The sequence below is a fragment of the Grampus griseus genome (assembly GCF_964374135.1).
Source record: "Grampus griseus genome assembly, chromosome: 2".
Lineage (NCBI taxonomy): Eukaryota > Metazoa > Chordata > Mammalia > Artiodactyla > Delphinidae > Grampus > Grampus griseus.
Genome location: NC_139018.1, coordinates 13,647,363 through 13,654,020, shown reverse-complemented (window position 1 = coordinate 13,654,020; position 6,658 = coordinate 13,647,363).

Genomic DNA, 6,658 nt, shown 5'->3' with positions numbered 1-6,658 from the left:
AGCTTTCGTACAGTGAGGCAGAACTGTAGCAACATATTTTGCTTACTGGTCTTATTTCCTTCATATAGAAAAATATGTAGGAGATACATGACGAAACCAATGTTGGAGAAGACAGTCCAGGAGTTCAGCCCAACCACAGTGGTATTTGTTGCTTTTTCATTCTTCACTTCAAACTTAAAGTACATAAAATACTATAATTTAAGAAGTATCGGGGACTTCCCTGGTGGTCCAGTGGTGAAGAATCCACCTTCCAGTTCAGGGGACGCGGGTTCGATCCCTGGTCGGGGAACTAAGATCCCACGTGCTGCAGGGCAACTAAGCCCGCACACCACAACTACTGAGCTCGCACACCTCAACAAGAGAGCCCGAGTGCCGCAAAGTACAGAGCCCACGTGCCCTGGAGCCTGCACGCCACAACTAGAGAGAGAAAACCCACACCGCAACAAAAGATCCCGCATGCCACAGCTAAGACCTGATGCAGTCAAAACATAATAAAGACAATTAAAAATATATATATCATTTCTTGGATCTTCTCCTCTAATTCCACTGCTAACACTTTCAGATTAAGGGTAATTCATGGACCAACTACTGCATACAGTAAATGGGTTCAACTTCCAACTCTGTCACCATGGGTGAAGTTGGATAAGTTATTCTTATAACTTAGTTATTATAACTAACCTCTTGTAACTTAGAGGTTAGTTATTCCTCTCTAACCTAAATTTCCTTATTTGTGAAAAGGAGTGAATAATAAGGTTTTCGTGAGCTATAAATGAGATATTGCAAGGAAGGATATTGCACGGCATTTTGTAAGGGCTCAATAAATATATGCCATTATTCTTATCGCTTTCATTAGTCTCCCTGTGTACAGCATCACTGTAAAATTCACCTCCCACTTTGCTGCCACATAATTATTCTGAACTCACCTCTGATTCTGTCCGTCTCTTGTCAAAACTCTTCAATGGATTCCATGCAACGGCATCATCTTATCTTCTGGCCGGGAATGTGTGGCCATTCTCTATCTAGCCTTAACCAAACTGCCACCAGCCTGTCTCCCAAGAGGCCCCTTAATAACAGACGAAACTTCTTCCCCTTCCCTAACATACCCTTCATACCCTTCATACAGCTTGGTAGCTTTGTTCCTGGTATTCCTTCTGTGTTGAATGCCTTCCCCATGTACATCCATATAAGTCGCTGATCCTCCAAGCTAGCTTGGATGCCACCTTCTCCACAAAGCTTTCTCTCATCCCTCTAGCAAAGTGCGTTCTCCCTCTGGATGCCTGAAATACTTGTTTTCTTTTACCTTGAAAAAAATGTTATTTAGGTTCACATTACCTCCCAACTCAAAATACAAGTCCTTTAAAAACCAGGGTTTGAATCAGTTTTATTTTATATCCACATGGCCCCTAGTACAGGGCCACACTCACAACAGATACTTGAAAAACATTTATGGAATGAGTAATCAAATACTCATAATAAAGTAGACAGTAAGAACAGAAGAGGGTAAAATAAAGCACTGAGGGAGTCCAGCGGAGGAAGAGGTTATCTTAGCTAACTTTGCATTTGAAGTCTTTAAGGATGGTAGAACTCTGCTAGGCAGAGATGATGGAAATCAGAAATCGAGGCCCAGAGAGCAACGTGAATGTAAGAGGGAGGGGAAAAAGCACAAAGATTAAAGAACAGTTCGTACGGCCAAAATTTAGGAGTTGCAAAGGGTAGTAGATTATTAGGACTGAAAGATCAGATTACGGAGGGCCCTGAAGGAATTCCTGAGGAAACTGCACTTAAGGCTAGAGGCCATAGGAAGCCATGGGAGGTTGAGGAGGGAAATTATATAGTTATATATGTGCTTTAGAAAAACTACTCCATCAGCTGGGCGTAAGATAGAACTAGGGGCGGGAGAACAATTTTTGCAATAGTTAGGAAAACAGCCACAGTGTCTTGAACTATGGTGGTGACATATAATGGCAAGAATGTAAAGGTGGGACTTCCCTGCTGGTGCAGTGGTTAAGAATCCACCTGCCATTTCAGGGGACACAGGTTCGAGCCCTGGTCCAGGAAGATCCCACGTGCCGTGGAGCAACTAAACCCATGTGCCACAACTACTGAGCCTGCGCTATAGAGCCCACACACCACAGCTACTGAAGCCCGCGTGCCTAGAGCCCGTGCTCTGCAGCAAAGAGAAGCCACTGCAATGAGAAGCCCGCACACCGCGACGAAGAGTAGCCCCCGCTCGCCGCAACTAGAGAAAGCCTGCACGCAGCAACAAAGACCCAACAAAACCAAAAATAAATAAATTTATTTATTAAAAAAAAAAGAATGTAAAGGTAAAAGAGAATAAAAGAGGACAGGGTGGAAAGAGAACTACAATGGAGCAATGGAGAAGGAGTGGGGTTCTGAACCTGGCCTACATGGAGACAATTCAGGTCCATAAACTTGGATGGAAAAGTAGAACATCTCTTTTCACTAACCTCTAAGTGAAATGTAGCATGCCTTCAATTATGAATACAGCAATGAACCATAGCAGCATTAGGCTTCGTCAGATTGACAAAGGGGTCCATGGCATAAAAAAGAATTTCTGGGCTCCAAAGTGACGAAATCTTTAGGAGAGCCTTTACCAGAGATAAAGATTAGAACTGAATAAGAAAATTCCGAAACAGAAAGATTGAAAAGAAAGAAAACAGAGGAAGAGAGGAAGGAAGGAAGGAAGGCACGCAGGCAGGCCCTGTGTGGGGACTGAGAGAAGGAAGGACAATAAAGATGGATAAAATTATGTTTGAATTTGGACATGCTGAGTTTCAGGCGTCAGCCCACACTTACCTTACACAAGGACATCCCTTTTCTTGAGCCCAGTAGCCTCCAGCTGCAGGGAAACCTAATCGCCTCTATATAGTAGGAATCTTCATTTCCTATTCTGTTCATCCTCCCATCTTGTGGGAATGAAAACAGTCCAAGGGTGACCAAATGTCCTGGTTTGCCTGGGACAGAGGCGCTTTCTAGGACATGGGCCTTTGATGCCAAAACCAGGAAAGACCAAGGCAAACTGATGTGCTAGTCACCCTAAGGGCCCTCAAATCTGGCCTGCATGCAAATAAGGCTACAATAATACTATGCCTTCAATTAAGAAAAAAACTATGCTATTTAAGGTTTATTTTAGATCTGAGTTTGTCAATCTGTTCACCCCACAAAGCAGAAAATACTGAAGGAAAATCTTCCTCTCACAGTGTCAGACAGTTATTGGCACTCAATAAATGCTTTAGTAACTGAATATCATTATGTCAATAGTTCTACAATTTACATAGTGCTGGCACATTCCCATCTCATGCAATCGTCACAAGGACGGGGAAACAGACTTGATTCTCTTCATACTACAGAAGAAACCAAGACTCTGGAAGATGTAGTCCTTGGCTCTACCTCCCACAGCAAGCCAAGTGGCGGACTCCCAGCACTGCAGCTGACAAAGAACACTGAATTACTGCGTGTTCCACAAAGGCACGAGTGGTTGTTGCTATATGGCGATTATGCAAAGCTGCAACTGTCTTTCTTTTGCAATGTCCATGAACTCAGTGGTCTGGTATTATATTGATACACAGTAAAATGGAGTGTAAGTTTTAGGCAGAAAGCACCCTAAGGTAAAGTGATGGTTTGCCTATGGGAAAAGGCATAAAAAGCCAATGATTAAATGTTCGAACTCGGTATGATGAGGTAAGAGAAGCAGTAACTTACACATCAAATTGTATGGCCAATGGTTCCAAAACTATGCTCCCGTATGCAGCCTCTAATTACAAAACCCATACAAGGCAGTGACTGCGCCTGTATTAGTCAATATAGGAATCAATACAAGACCCTCGTGTGCCTGTAATGATCAGTCCAGGAACCTTGGACCGGGATGGGAATGGTGAAAGCCAGGATACATAAACTTGGATAGTTAATACTAAGGCTTCATTCAAGGGAGAGGCCTGGCCTTGCTGGGTTTATTGGCCCCCGCAACTCACCAACTACCTCTCCCTGTAGCCATGGCAACACCCACACCAAGGCAGCTCCAGAATTCACCTTTGGATACCCACACCGCACCGAATTTGCACCTACGCAGCTCAAATAAAACCAACAGAGACATCCCTCCCGCTAAACCAAGACAACCATGGCCTTTCTCGTTTCTCCAGCTCTAATTCACCCAGGGAACATAGTCTTTCTTTTCACCCATATCCACTGAAGAGAGTCCTGGACAACGACCACTTCTGCTGCAGTAAAAGATAAGAAGAGGGTTTTTCTCTTTTTTGCGGGTGTGGATATCAGAGACGAATGAAAGCCGGATGCGCGCGCGCGCGAGCACACACACACACACACACACTCACACACACACAGAATAGTTGCCTAAAAAGGCAACTAAACTGATAAGATCAAAATAATTTTCAGCCAACATCTCGTAGCATGTCTGTCAGGCAAGCTCCGTTTTGCTCCTGCAGGCCACTGTCCCTGCAGCCGGTAAATAGTTTCCAAGACGGCTACTGGACTTACAGCTCTAAAACACAAAAAACACATTCCCTGCAGGCGCACAGCATGAGCAAGAACCATGACGTATTCGGGAGAGCTTTCCAGAACTGCTTTCCAGCCCGAGCAAGATGCCCAGGAAGCAAATCTCCCTTTTGCTTCTAGAAATGGAGAGGAATCAAATCACACTCCCCGCGCTCGCCGAGAGAACGCAGACCCAGCGGTTTTCGGGAAGCGGCGGCTAAACGTCCTGTCAGACCCCCTCCTTCCTGGATGGCCACTCGGCCCTGAGCCGGGAGCCCGCGAATTCTACCCCCTCCACCTCCCTGGCACCTGAGCAAAACCGAAACAACCCACCGCAATGGAAAAAAGGAAAAGAACCCCCCTCCACAAAACTTCTGTCGCAAAGCGTTTTTCTACTGGCCCAAGAGCGCCGTGAAAAACCCCTTTGCGTCTGGGACGTCCCGGCTGCCACTAGTAAAGATGGCGGCCATAGGCGGAGCCGCTCCCTCCCGAAGGCGGCCGGCTGCCCCTCCAGCCATGGGCATTCACGCCCACTGCGGCTTGACGCATTGCAGGTGCGGCGCGGCCAATCAGGCGCCTCGACTCTTTCCGGCCAACTACTGCAGGGTCGCGCTGGCCAATCAGAGCATCCTTGTCAAACTGAACGAGGAAAGCAGCCTCGGCAGCGCCAACTAAACAACCGGCCCCAGAGCAGCGCGTTTTGGGGCGTGGAAAGCTAGAGCTGCTGTGTGCTCCTCCGCGGGGAGATATAGTGCCCTCGGCCCGCGCCCCGCCCCGCCTGCCCGCGCGCGCTTGAAAAGCTTAGGCTTGAGGCTCGCCTATTCTCTTCCCCTCGGAGGGACGGGAAGCTAGGAGTTGTTTTAAGAACAATGCTGAGTTCCTTTGCCGTAGCACGTGGCACTCCGGGGGGCGATCTCAAACCACTCTCGCCCTGCCTCCTGGCTTGTTGAGGCCGCGCTCGTTACGGTTCATCCGGCACGTTGTGAGAAACAGTTGCCACTGGTGAAATAAGAAAAACCTCCCCTTATCTCCAAAACCTGACTCGATCCGCCTCTGAGACGACCCTTCCTGTTTACGAGCGGAGGCCCAGCCGCCCGACAAGCATCCTTGTGGGCACTTTTGTTTCAGAAGGGCCCTTTTCCATTTCCCTCCTGTGGTCCCGCGGGCTCGGGTTTTCCGCCGCGGCCGAGCAGGAGGGGCCTGAGGGGGACGCGCCAGGAGCCGGCCTGGGGGCTACGGGACAGACGAGGGTAACTTAACAGGCAGTGAGCTGACAGCCAATGGTTAGCTCCTGGGTAGACCGACGGGGAGCTTCTTGTGTCCTGAGGAAAGACTCTCCTAGATGGAGGAGAAGGCTTAGTGAAATAACCTGTCAAACGTGCCAGATCTGGTACCGTAGTGTGCCTAGTGTGTAGTCTGTCTGGGTTTCTCTAATCCCTCACTGTACAGCCAAACAGTCTGAGATCCAGGAGGGTCAATGGACCCTCCTGCAGTCACACAGCAACTGAGAAGCAGAGCACAGAACAGAATCTAGGTTGTCTGTCTCCCAAGCCCGTGTTTTTCGGCTATAGTAACACCTCATCTTCTGGAGCTGATGGCTGTAGTGTGAGATGGCTCAAGCATTTGGGGAGCTTTATTGTATAATTGAAGGAAGGTATAGGAATTAAGGGAACTAAGTTGTCTCTGAACATAATTTTCCATTAGTGTCCTACAGAGAAAGTTAGCAGAGAAGAAATGTTACTTGGTTATTCTCACTCCTGTAAGAATCTAGCTAAGAAAATGAAATCCTCTGGATTTCTTAGAACTGCCATTTCATTTAAATGTGATTTTATCCTCTCTGATTTTGACACAATATGACTTGGATGATCTAATGATTTTTGTGATTGAACTACTGTATATTCCTGTTTCCAAGATTATGCTATTAGTGGTCTTTCCTGAGGTTTTACAACTTGTAGTGGTGTCTGCTCTGTACCCGTGTAAAAGTTGTTCTCTGATCTAAGGCTATAGTTGCCAGCTGCTGTTTATTGCTGCTTCTTAGGCTTTTACTCAAAGCCTTGATCAAAAAGGAGAAAAGCTGTGGTTTTCTTTTTTTTTGAAGATGTTGAGGGTAGGAGTTTATTAATTTATTAATTTATTTTTGCTGTGT